We start from the raw sequence: 12,725 nt of genomic DNA on the forward strand, positions 1-12,725 counted from the left end.
TGTCTGATTGCTGAGGCTAGGACTTCTAGTACTATGTTGAATAATAGTGAACATCCCTGCCATATTCCTGACTTTAGGGGAAAAGCTCTCAGTTTTTCCCCATTGAGAATGATATTTGCTGTGGGTTTTTCATAGGTGGCTTTGATGATATTGAGGTATGTACCCTCTATCCCTACACTGTGAAGAGTTTTGGTCAAGAAAAGATTGCTGTACTTTGTCAAATGCTTTTCCAGCATCTATTGAGACTATCATATGGTTCTTGTTCTTTCTTTTATTAATGTATTGTATCACAATGATTGATTTGCGGATGTCGAACCAACCTTGCAGTCCAGGAATAAATCCCACTTGGTCGTGGTGAATAATCCTTTTAATGTACTGTTGGATCTTATTGGCTAGTATTTTGATGAGAAGTTTTGCATCTGTGTTCATCAAGGATATTGGTCTGTAATTCTCCTTTTCAGTGGGGTCTTTGTCTGGTTTTGGGATCAGGTAATGCTGGCCTCATAAAATGAGTTAGGAAGTTTTCCTTCCATTTCAGTTTTTTGGAACAGCTTCAGGAGAATAGGTATTAATTCTTCTTTAAATGTTTGGTAGAATTCCCCTGGGAAGCCATCTGGCCGTGCTCTTTTGTTGGGAGATTTTTGATGACTGCTTCAATCTCCTTACTGGTTATGAGTCTGTTCAGGTTTTCTATGTCTTCCTGGTTCAGTTTTGGTAGTTTATATGTCTCTAGGAATGCATCCATTTCTTCCAGATTGTCAAATTTGCTGGTGTATCGTTGGTCAAAATATGTTCTTATAATTGTTTGTATTTCTTTGGGTTGATTTTGATCTCTGCTCTTTCATTCATGATTTTATTAATTTGGGTCCTTTCTCTTTTCTTTTTGATAAGTCTGGCTAGGGGGTTTTCAATCTTATTCATTCTTTCAAAGAACCAGCTCCTAGTTTTGTTTATCTGTTCTACTGTTCTTTTGGTTTCTATTTCATTGATTTCTGCTGTGATCTTTATTATTTATCTTCTTTTTCTAGGTTTAGGTCTTTTTTTGCTGTTCTTTCTGTAGCTCTTTTAGGTTTAGGGTTAGGTTGTGTACTTGAGACCTTTCTTGTTTCTTGAGAAAGGCTTGTATCGCTATATATTTTCCTCTCAGGACCACCTTTGCTGTGTCCCAAAGATTTTGAACTGTTATGTTTTCATTATCATTTGTTTCCATGAATTTTTTCAATTCTTCTTTCATTTCCTAGTTGACCCACTCATTCTTTAGTATGATGCTCTTTAGCCTCCATATATTTGACTTCTTTCCAACTTTTCTCTTGTGATTGAGTTCTAGCTTCAGAGCATTGTGGTCTGAAAATATGCAGGGAATAATCCCAGTCTTTTGGTACCAGTTGAGACCTGATTTGTGACCAAGGATGTGATCTATTCTGGAGAATGTTCCATGGGCACTAGAGAAGAATGTGTATTCTGTTGCTTTGGGATGGAATGTTCTGAATATATCTGAGATGTCCATCTGGTTCAGTGTGTCATTTAAGGCCTTTTTTCCTTGTTGATCTTTTGCTTGGATGACCCATCCATTTCAGTGAGGGGAGTGTTAAAGTCCCCTACTATTATTATATTATTGTTGATGTGTTTCTTTGGTTTTGTTGTTAATTGTTTTATATAGTTGGCTGCTCCCATGTTAGGGGCATAGGTATTTAAAATTGTTAGATCTCTTTGTTGGACAGACCCTTCAAGTAACATATAGTGTCCTTCCTCATTTCTTATTATAGTTTTTGGCTTAAAATCTCATTTATCTGATAAAAAGATTGCCACCCCAGCTTTCTTTTGATGTCCATTAGCATGGTAAATTGTTTTCCACCCCCTCACTTTAAATCTGGAGGTGTCTTTGGGTCTATAATGAGTTTCTTGTAGACAGAATATTATTGGGTTTTGGTTTTTTTTATCCATTCTGATACCCTGTGTGTTTTGATTGGGGCATTTAGCCCATTTACATTCAGGGTAACTAACTACTTGAAAGATATGAATTTGGTGCCATTGTATTGCTGGTAAGGTGACTGTTACTGTAAATTGTCTCTGTTCTTTTATGGCCTATGTTACTTTTTGACTCTCTCGTTGCTTGGAGGACCCCTTTCAATATTTCCTGTAGGGCTGGTTTGGTGTTTGCAAATTTTTAAAATTTTTGTTTGTCCTGGAAGCTTTTTATCTCTCCTATTTTCAATGATAGCCTAGCTGGATGTAGTGTTCTTGGCTGCATATTTTTCTCATTTAGTGCTCTGAATATATCATGCCAGTTCTTTCTGGCCTGCCAAGTCTCTGTGGATAAGTCTGCTGACAATCTAGTATTTCTACCATTGTATGTTACAGACCTCTTGTCCCGAGCTGCTTTCAGGATTTTCTCTTTGTCACTAGGACTTTTAAGTTTTACTATTAGATGATGGTGTGTGGGCCTATTTTTATTGATTTTGAGGGGGATTCTCTGTGCCTCCTGGATTTTGATGCTTGTACCCTTTGCCATATTAGGGAAATTCTTTACTATAATTTGCTCCAATATACCTTCTTCCCCTCTGTCTCTTCTTCTTCTGGAATCCCAATTGTTCTAATATTGTTTCATTTTATGGTATCACTTATCTCTCGAATTCTCCCTTCATGATCCAGTAGTTGTCTCTCTTTTGCTCAGCTTCCTTATTCTCCATCATTTGGTCTTCAATATCACTAATTCTCTCTTCCACTTCATTTATCCAAGAAATTAGAGCCTCCATTCTTTCTTGTACCTCATTAGTAGCTTTTTAAAATTTCAACTTGGTTAGATTTTAGCTCTTTTATTTTTCCAGAAAGGGATTTTATTTCTCCAGACAGGGTTTCTCTAATATCTTCCTTGCCTTTTTCGAGCCCAGCTAGCACCTTGAGAATCATTATTCTGAACTCTAGTTGTGACATAGTACCAATGTCCATATTGATTAGATCCCTATCCTTCAGTACTGCCTCTTGTTCTTTATTATTTGTGGTGAGTTTTTCCGCCTTGTCATTTTATCCAGATAAGAATATATGAACTAGGGGCGCCTGGGTGGCTCAGTGGGTTAAGCCGCTGCCTTCGGCTCAGGTCATGATCTCGGGGTCCTGGGATCGAGTCCCGCGTCGGGCTCTCTGCTCAGCGGGGAGCCTGCTTCCCTTTCTCTCTCTCTGCCTGCCTCTCTATCTACTTGTGATCTCTTTCTGTCAAATAAATAAATAAAATCTTTAAAAAAAAAAAGAATATATGAACTAGACAATAAAATACTAAAAGGGTGGCAAAGACCCCAGAAAAATGTACACTAACCAAATCAGAAAAGATCCAAAACTGGGGTAGAAGAAAGGGGAAAAAAGAAATAAAAAATAGAAAAGTGCTACCTACTTGATTTTGGGTGTATTTTGGTCTCTTAGAAGAAACTACCTCCCAAAATTTTAAAGAAAGGAAAACACACACACACACACACACACACACACACACACACACACAGAAAAGTAAGGGTAAACATGATGAAGGGATGGTATATGACTGTAAAGGTGAAAATTTTAATAAAATTCTAAAAAAGAAATTGATAAGATAAGTTGGTTGGAAAAAGAATAAAAAAAGAGGAGGGAATGTGCTCTGGCTGGAGACTAGAACAAAGCCATGTGCTAGGTTAGGGTATATTTTAATAATTAGAAGAAATGTATCCCAAATTTTTTAGAAAAAAAAAAAAAACCCTATATGTATACAAGAAATAAGGTTAAATACAATGAAGGGATAAAATATGACTATAACAATGAAGGTTTAGAAAAAAAATTTTTGGAAAGGCATTGTTAAGATAAACTAGTTAAAAAACGTTAAAAGAGGAAAAGTTAAAAAAAAATAGAATAAGAAAAAAAATAAAACTAAAAAATAATTAACTTTGCAAGACTAAAGGATCACGGCGAAAAAGCCGTGAATTCTATGCATTGCTTTCCCCTAGCTCTGGAGTTCCACTCTTCTCCTTGATCGTTGAGCTTGGTCTTGGCTGGATGTTCTTGCTGATCTTCTGGGGGAGGGGCCTGTTGCAGTGATTCTCAAATGCCTGAGGTAGAATTGCACCGCCCTTGCCAGGGACTGGGCTAAGTAATCTGCTCGGGTTCACTCTCAGAGCTTTGGAGGACAGGAATGAAAATGGCGGCCTTCCAATCTCCGGCCTAGAGGAGCCACGAACTCAGGGCCCCACTCCTCATTGTGTCCCCAGAGACAAGCAGTCAGTCATTCCTGTCTCCCTGGTCTCTGACTGCACTCTGAGCTCACCTGGCCTGTGACTGAGCATTCCTATCTCTGGTGCATGGCCCAGCCTGGAGTCTCCAAACCCAGCAAATTCCTGCCATGCTGCTCCTCCTGGAGCAGGAAGGTGAGTCTCCCTGGATCTGCTGCTTGTGGGGTCCCTGCTCAAAGAGCAGTGTCCCGACTGTGCCTTTGATCACAGTTTAAGGTAACTCCAATCTGAAAGCTCACTCTTTGGCTCTGTCTCTGTAGTCGGCTTCCTTGCTCTAATACCTGGTAGCTCTGCCACACTCAGACACCCCCCAACTTTCTGTGACCCTGCAGGACCTGAGACCACACTGTCCCCACGAGGGCTCCACCCCTGCTTATCCTCTGGAGTGATATCCCTCAGTAGAGCATACTTCTAAATATCCTGATTTTGTGCCATACTTTGCCGCCACTTGCTGGGAGCTGGACCCTCCCCTCGTAGTCTTATCTTCCCATCTTTTCGGATTCACTTCTCTGCATGTCCTATCCTTCAGAAAGTGGTCTTTCTGTTCTACTTCTCTTCTATCTCCTGATGAGTTTGTAGCTGTTCGGAATGGTTTTATACCTACCTAGCTGAACTCCTGGGATATGATGTCATTTCAGTTTGCTACTCCTCTGCCATCTTGCCTCTCTCTGAAATTATTTTAGTCTTAACAGAATTGTGGCAGAGATAGTACCAAGGATGGGCCTGTATTGCTCTTCAGCCAGCTTCTCCTAATGTTAACATCTGGCATAACCATAGTTCAGTTGCCAAAGCAAGAAAATCACAGGGGCACCTGCCTGGCTCAGTCAGTTGAGCATGTGACTCTTGATCATAGGGTCCTGAGTTTGAGCCCCATGTTAGGCTTAGAGCCTACTTAAAAAAAATTAAAATATAAAATCTGTTTAAAACCAAACAAAAATAAAACCTAAGAAAATCACATTGCTTCATTCACAGACTTCACTCAGAGTTCATCAGACTTTCTACTAATGTTACTTTTCTGTTCCAAGATTCAGTCTAGGGTCCCACATTGCATTTATTTTGTTAAAAACTTTATTATTGAAATATAATTTACATACAGTTTTATATTAGTTTCAGGTGTACAGCATAGTGATTTGACAATTCTATATATTACTCAGTGCTCCCCATGGTAAGTGTAGTCACCATCTGTCACCACATGATATTATTACAGTATTATTGACTATGTTACCTCTGCTGTACTTTTCATCCCCATGGCTTATTTATTTGATAACTGGAAATTTTTACCTCTTAATTCCCTTCACCTCTTTCCCCCATCCCCCACATTACATTTAGTTCCAGGGTCTCCTCAGTCTCTTCCAGTCTGTAAAGTGTCCTCAGTGATTCCTCATTGATACCTTCATGACCTTGACGCTTTTGAAAAGCATTGATCAGGTGTTTTGTAGAATGTCCTTCAGTTTGGATATATCTGATGTTTTCTCATGGTTAGATTGGGGTTAGAATACCTCAGAGGTGATGCATCCTTCTTAGGGCATCATGTCGAGTGGTTGAGATGCGGGTAAGGTGGCATCTGCCAGGTTGCTCCCGTGTAAAGTTACTGTTTTTGTTTTTATAGATAAAACATGTTTCGGATGAGATGCTTTGAGACTGTGCACATATCCTGTGTTTCTTAAATATTTACTCATGTTTTAGCACGCTGTGGTGGACCTTCTCTACAGCAGTTTTCACAGTGCTGTTCTGATGGTAACTTTCTGTTTCCTCCATTCCTTTTACATTTATGCATGCGAACTCTTCTGCAACTAAGAGTTTCCCCTTCCCCCCTTGTATTTATTCACCGATCATATTTATTTCCTATTGGACTCCTGAATATTGATTTACTCTTTCAGTAATAGTTGAATGCTATTATTTATTTTGTTTTACTAAGCTTGTTCCCACTTTGGCCTTTGGGAACTCTTTCAGGTTGCCCCCTATATCCTTCATATTTGCATCTAGCTTTTTTTTTTTTTTTCCTTTTTTGAATATTTCCTTACTTTCTGGTGCTATGAGATGTTTCATGTTCATCTTATATTTTCCCAGCCTCAACCCTGGAGTTTACCACTTTTCCAGGGAACCATTGTTTCTTTTATTAGAGAATGGTGTTTATAAACCAAAATCTGGATGTTGGGATATGCTTATTGCGGCTACTAGACTCACTGCTTCTAGGTCTTCTCAATGGACAAAGATGGGAAATATATGTATAATAGCCCATCTGTCCATAAACATTGATATTCCTCTATCTGTTTATCTGTATTTTCATTAAAAAAGAAAAATAAAACCATGCATTCATACTAATACATCTCACAAAAATCCAGAGCCGCAGGATTTATTTGTAATCCATGTATTTGCTTATTTGTAACTTCTTTGTCCATGAAAAACCTGGTTATCATTATCTGTAATGTATTTACTTTTTTGTTCAACCCTAGTACACATATAAAGTGGTTTCAGAATTTCTAACCCATACTCTGACAAACAAATTTATCAGCTAGAGTATACTGTTTACACATAGTTCATTCTGTGTTTAGCCTTACAGTATCTGGTCAAAGAGCTGTTTTCTAAAGTTACTAAGTCAGGTACTTTTTTACCCAACTAGTTCAGTGTGCTTATGTCATTCATCAGTATGCTGGTCCCCCCCATGTCCTAGTTGAACTGTATTTTAATTTGTACAGAACACTTTTTTTGGTGTATAGATCTGTGGGTTTTGACAAGTGCATAGAGTCTCTGAGTAAAGACACTGGGAAAAGGTAGACCCACCAGTGATGTAGTGAGACTCCCCAAACTGCACTCCAGGACACAGGCTCTGACACATCGTCCAGTTCATTGGAAGCAGTGGCGATAGTATAGCCATGGCGATAATATAGCAGTGCTATCCCAGTCCCTGCTCTTCGAATCAGATCCTGTCAAGTGGTCCAGTCTGCCAGCAATGGCAGAAGCAAAACTCCAGCTGCCCAGTTGTCATTTTACAACCCAAGTGTGGTGGGCATGATCCACTAGAAATAATGGTAGCTGTAAGGTCATTTGGCCACCGTTGCCCCCATGCCACAGCATTGTATGAGTGGTCTGATCTGTTGGCAGTAGCCACAGTAGCAACATCCCAGGCTGTTTCAGACTGCACTGTATGCCTGGGGTACAGTTGGTGGTCCCATGCAACTGCAGCAGTGGCAGCAGCAAAGCCTGGGCATTTCTAAAACCAGGTCACCTGTAGGTGGCAGAACCTGCTGGCAACAGCAAAGTCCCTGAGTGTCCCAGCTTCACAACTGGGGCACCAATGGGAAGTCCAGTCCTGCAACAACAACAAAGGCAAAGCTTTGTATCTTCCTTCTCTCAACTCAGCAGTATAAAGAGAGTCAGGCTCAGCAGCTTCTGCTCGTACACCCCAGCAGGTCATCTAGCACCATTAGGCAACCCAGAGACATGCCTTTCCTAGGCTTCCTACAGGCAGCACCAAATAGGAACTGAGTGGGAGCCCCAGCAGCACAAGAAGAACAAAGCAGACCAGAATTGGACTGCATGGGGTAAAAAATTAAATTGTCATTGGAACTAAAGCCCACAAACATAGGCTAAAATAAACATGCTAAACCTGAACAGGGTGACTGCCTGCTAAATGACATTTAAATGGGAATAGTCTCCTAACATAGTAACCAGATTGTCCAGGACATAAAAATCACTCATCATACCATGATCCAAGAAATCCACATTTGAATGAAAAGAGCTATCAACTGATGCTAGTACCAACAGAGCCTCAGAGATCTCTGGGACAGTAAAAAAGAGGTAACAGTCATTCCATCGGAATTCTAGAAAAGAGTGTGGGACTAAAAAAGTATTCAAAGAAGTAATGGCTAAAAGCTCTCCAAATTTGGATGAAAACATAAAAACTATAATTCAAGAACCTAAGTAAACCCCAAACAGGGTAAAACCAAAGAAACCCATACCATAACATATTATATATTTAATCTTCTGAAAACTAAAGACGAAGAAGAATCCCAAAAATAGCCAAAGAGAAATAACACATAAACTATAAAGGAACACCAGTTCAAATGACAGCAGTTTCTGATCTGAAACCATGAGACCAGAAGGAAGTGGCACACACAACATTTTTCAAGTGCTGAAAGAAAAGACCTGTAGGCTGTGAATCATCTTTCTAGTAATGATATCCTCAGGACTGAAAGAGAAGGGAAACGGAGAGGATTTGGTGCTGGGAGACATATCATTAAAGAATGAATGGCTAATGGGGTTCTCCAAATAGGAAGAAAGCTTGGACCTTCAGAAGTAAAGGAAGAACAGAAGAATGGGTACATAGAGAAGTAAACGTAGTAGAGAATCTGTAACCTCACCCGTTGCTTTAATCATGTTTTATGGTTCAAGCAAAAGTTTAACAACATCTAATACGGTATATAATTAATATAGAGAAAGTACTTCAGACAAAGGACCTAAATGGAAGGGATAGTTTTTATACTTGAAGTGATAAACTTCAAGTGTATCAGTCTCAGGAGGCTGTGATAAGTTACACATAAGCATAAGAAAATACCTAGAGCAACCATGAAGCACACTACATAAGGCAGCCCACTCAAAAACATTACAAATAAATCACAATAGAACACTAAAAAAATGTTCAAATTATCCATAGAAAGGAAAGGAAAAATAAGGTACATGAGAAACAGAGGAAATACACAGAAAACAAAATATGGGAGCTTAATTAAATACCAGTAATTACATGGAAATCATCTAAATAGACCAATTACATGACAGAGATTGGAGAGTAGACAAAAACATGATCCAGTTCTATGTGGTCTATAAGAAACTCGCTTCAAAAATTAAACAGGTTGAAAGTAAAAAGATGGAAAAGATATACAAATTTTTAAAAATCTGTAGTAAATATGTTAATATTACGTAAGTAGATGTTAAAGGAAAGAGAACTATCAGAGACTTAACATGATAAGAAAAAGATCAATTCAGCAAGAGGATAACAATCCTAACTACACTCATGGTGAACACAGCACAACACATAAACTTGTCCAGTCGTGGTGTTATACCCCTGAAACTAATGTAACATTTTGTGTCAGCTATATTTTAATTTAGAAAAAAGAAGCCAGTTATCCTAAATATGTATACACCAAACCACAAAGCTTCAAAATACATGAAACAAAGCCAAATGGAGTCAAAAGACATGGCAGACAAATACAGCAATTCTACTTGGTATAGAATTCTACTTGGGGACTTTGGTACCCCAGTCTTAGCAGTTGATAGCACTATTGAACAGTCATCAAAGATTTGGAAGAACTGAACAACACCTTCAGGTAAGCATATCTAATTAACATTTATAGAATGCTCCACCCACCAAGAGAATACATAATCTTTTCCAAGAAACATTGATCATTCACATAGATTATGTCTTGAGTTATAAAACAACCCTTAACAAATTTAAAAGCATTGAAATCTTACAGTTTTAAGTCACACAGATAACTTCTGACTGTAGTGGAATCAAACTAGAAATCAGTAACAAAAAGACACCATGAAAATCTCAGAACACTTAGAAATTAAAGAACAGGCTTTAAATAATTCACAGATCAGAAAGAAAATCACAAAGAAAATTTAAAATTTCATAGAATTAGGGACACCTGAGTGGCTCAGTCGTTTAAGTGTCTGCCTTCGGCTCAGGTCATGATCCCAGAGTCCTGGGATGGAGCCTGCATCAGGCTCCCTGCTCAGTGGGGAGTCTGCTTCTGTCTCTGCCCCTCCCCTCCAGTTGTGTTCTCTCTCTCAAATGAATAAATGAAATCTTTAAAAAAATAAAATTTCATAAAATTTAATGAAAATTAAGCACAGCATGAAAATATGTGGAATGCCAGCTAATACAGTGCTGGAAGGAATTTAATGCACTAAAAGCCTCCATTAAAAAAGAGGAAATGATTTCAAATCAGTAATCTATGTTCTTTTATCAAAAACCTCCGTCCTGGGGCGCCTGGGTGGCTCAGTGGGTTGAAGCCTCTGCCTTCGGCTCAGGTCATGATCCCGGTGTCCTGGGATCGAGCCCCACATCGGGCTCTCTGTGTGGCAGGGAGCCTGCTTCCCCCCCCCCCCCCCCCCCGCCAGCCTCTCTGCCTGCTTGTGATCTCTGTCTGTCAAATAAATAAAATTAAAAAAACAAAACAAAACAAAAAAAACCTCCGTCCTGTCTTTTCATGAACGTTTATATAGCAGACAGCCTTGGGAAGTAGGAAAAGGTGGCCTGCTTATTATCCAGTATAAAGATAATATCTGGCTCCAGAGCAAAGAATGAATATGCTTATAGTTCATTTATAGGATATTCAGTTTTCCTAAGTTCAGGGTCCCTCTCCTTTAACACAACCTACTGTATGTGCAAGTGTCACTTAACCCTCTTGCCATCACCCTGTGGGAATTGGGACCCAGGAAACTGGTGCTGAACCCCCCCCACCCCCACCGACATTCTGGCTACTGCTGCTGCTGTGAGTAGTAAAGTCCTTTGTTGGTGACCCAGGCACCCATGTTAGTTTGCAACTAAGGCAAAATCTCAGGCCCTTCACAGCTTCTGATGTATATTCATGTAAAAACCTGCAAGCAAACATTTGTAACAGCTTTATTTATAAATGCTCGAAGTCGAAGTCGGAAATGACACATATCCTTCAACAGGGAATGGATAAACAATTTTACATCCATTCAATGAGGGATGCTACTCATCCATAAAAAGGAACAAAGTCTCAATTCATGAAATAACATGGGCAGATCTTAAATGCATTTTGGTAAGTGAAAGAGGCTCAACCCCAAAGTCTACATACTGTGAGGAAGAGACAGAGGTTGAAGTCCATCTTCCCCACTTGGACTGTGAGGGGTAGATCACCTCGATACTGCTGGTAGGAGTGGACACAGTCAGGCATGGAGGGCTTGTTACACTTGGTGGGGATGAGAATCTTGGCTCAGCCCTTGGCGGTCACTTCCACCACTCCAGTAGGAGTGTCAGGGTATTTTATTTTATTCATCCTACTTGCCCTTGTTGGGTCCATGTGTTTTGTTTTTGTTTTTTTTTTTAAAGATATTGTTTATTTATTTGACACAGAGAGAGAGATCACAAGTAGGCAGAGAGGCAGGCAGAGAGAGAAGGGGAAGCAGGCTCCCTGCAGAGCAGAGAGCCGGATGCGGGGCTCAATCCCAGGACTCAGATCATGACCTGAGCCGAAGGCAGAGGCTTAACCCACTGAGCCACCCAGGCGCCCCTGGGTCCATGTGTTTATGTCTGTCATTGTTTTGAGAAAATTCTCAGCCATTCCTTTTTTCAGTTATTTCTACTATCCTGTTTTCTTTGTTGTATTTCCAATTATGCGCATGTCAGACCATTTGATATCATCCCACAGCCCTTTGGTGCTCGTTTCTGTTCTGATTTATTGTATTCATCTGCATTACTGTTGTTTTGATTTTTAGTGTTTTCTTCCAGTTATTTCTTCAGGTTCCCATCCCTCTACAGAAATTGCCCATCCGGTCTCCAGCATTGTTCACCGTTGCCATTAGCAATGTTAATGTATTAATCACATTATTTTAAATTTTCTTTCACATAGTTTCAGCATAGGTGTCCCCTGCATTTGTTTCTGATGACTACTTTTGTATCTTGGTAGTATGTTGTTTCTTTCTGTTTAGGGTGTTCATTTTTTGTTGTTCTTAAAAGCTGGACATCATTTGTAGTATATAGATACTGAGATAAATGTTATTCATGTCTGGAAAAGAGCATATGTTTCTTTTTGGGGGGAGAGGCATAAACTTAATCTGATCCAGAGCTGGGCTGGGTTTGCGGTCTGTTTGTTCCTGTTAGCTTCAGTGCACCTGCCCTCACATTCTTGTGGTGGTACCTAGGCTTAGGGTGGGGGATGACGTGTTAGAGGCTTGTCCTTTAGTGTCTGATCTACCCTCAGATTTTAATTTTCCCTTCATGCTGGGCCTCAGACAGAGTCTGTCTCTTTATATGTTCCTTGCTGGTCAGTGTTCATAGGGGAAGAGTGGGGTGTGTGTTCTCTGAGCCTTCATTTTAGGGGGACTGCAGTCTCAGAGGCTCAGGGGTCTGTCCCACTTAGTAGTTCTGAGTCCAGCATCTAGCCCGACTCCTTTTCCAGGTGTGGTGGATTTGGGTTTTCCCCCTTTCCTTCCCTCCGCTGCCCTGGATTTTCACCAGTGCCCTAAGGGTGACTGAGTTTGTTGCCTCCCTCCCCCCACCAACTCTCCCATCCCACACATTCACACGTTAGAGCTTTTATTCTGAAGGTGAGATGGAGCATAAGGGTTCCTGTGTCACTCTTCTTCCCCTGTTCTGCTCCATGAAGGAGACTTTCTTGGGCCAGTCTTTTCTGTGAGCGCCTGTGGGCATTGTGGTGAAAATGCCTTCAAGAGAATGCAGATTTCCCCTCTACTTGTGGCCTGCAGACCTTTACCTTCTCACAG

General features: G+C 40.1%; 1 protein-coding gene across 5 annotated transcripts in view; it reads left to right on the forward strand.

Annotated features, from left to right (window-relative positions):
- Positions 1–12,725, forward strand: part of VWA3B (von Willebrand factor A domain containing 3B) — a 225,073-nt gene that overhangs the window by 99,072 nt on the left and 113,276 nt on the right. The gene's annotated exons all lie outside the window — the stretch shown is intronic.

The sequence above is a fragment of the Meles meles genome, chromosome 16 (genome assembly GCF_922984935.1).
Source record: "Meles meles chromosome 16, mMelMel3.1 paternal haplotype, whole genome shotgun sequence".
Lineage (NCBI taxonomy): Eukaryota > Metazoa > Chordata > Mammalia > Carnivora > Mustelidae > Meles > Meles meles.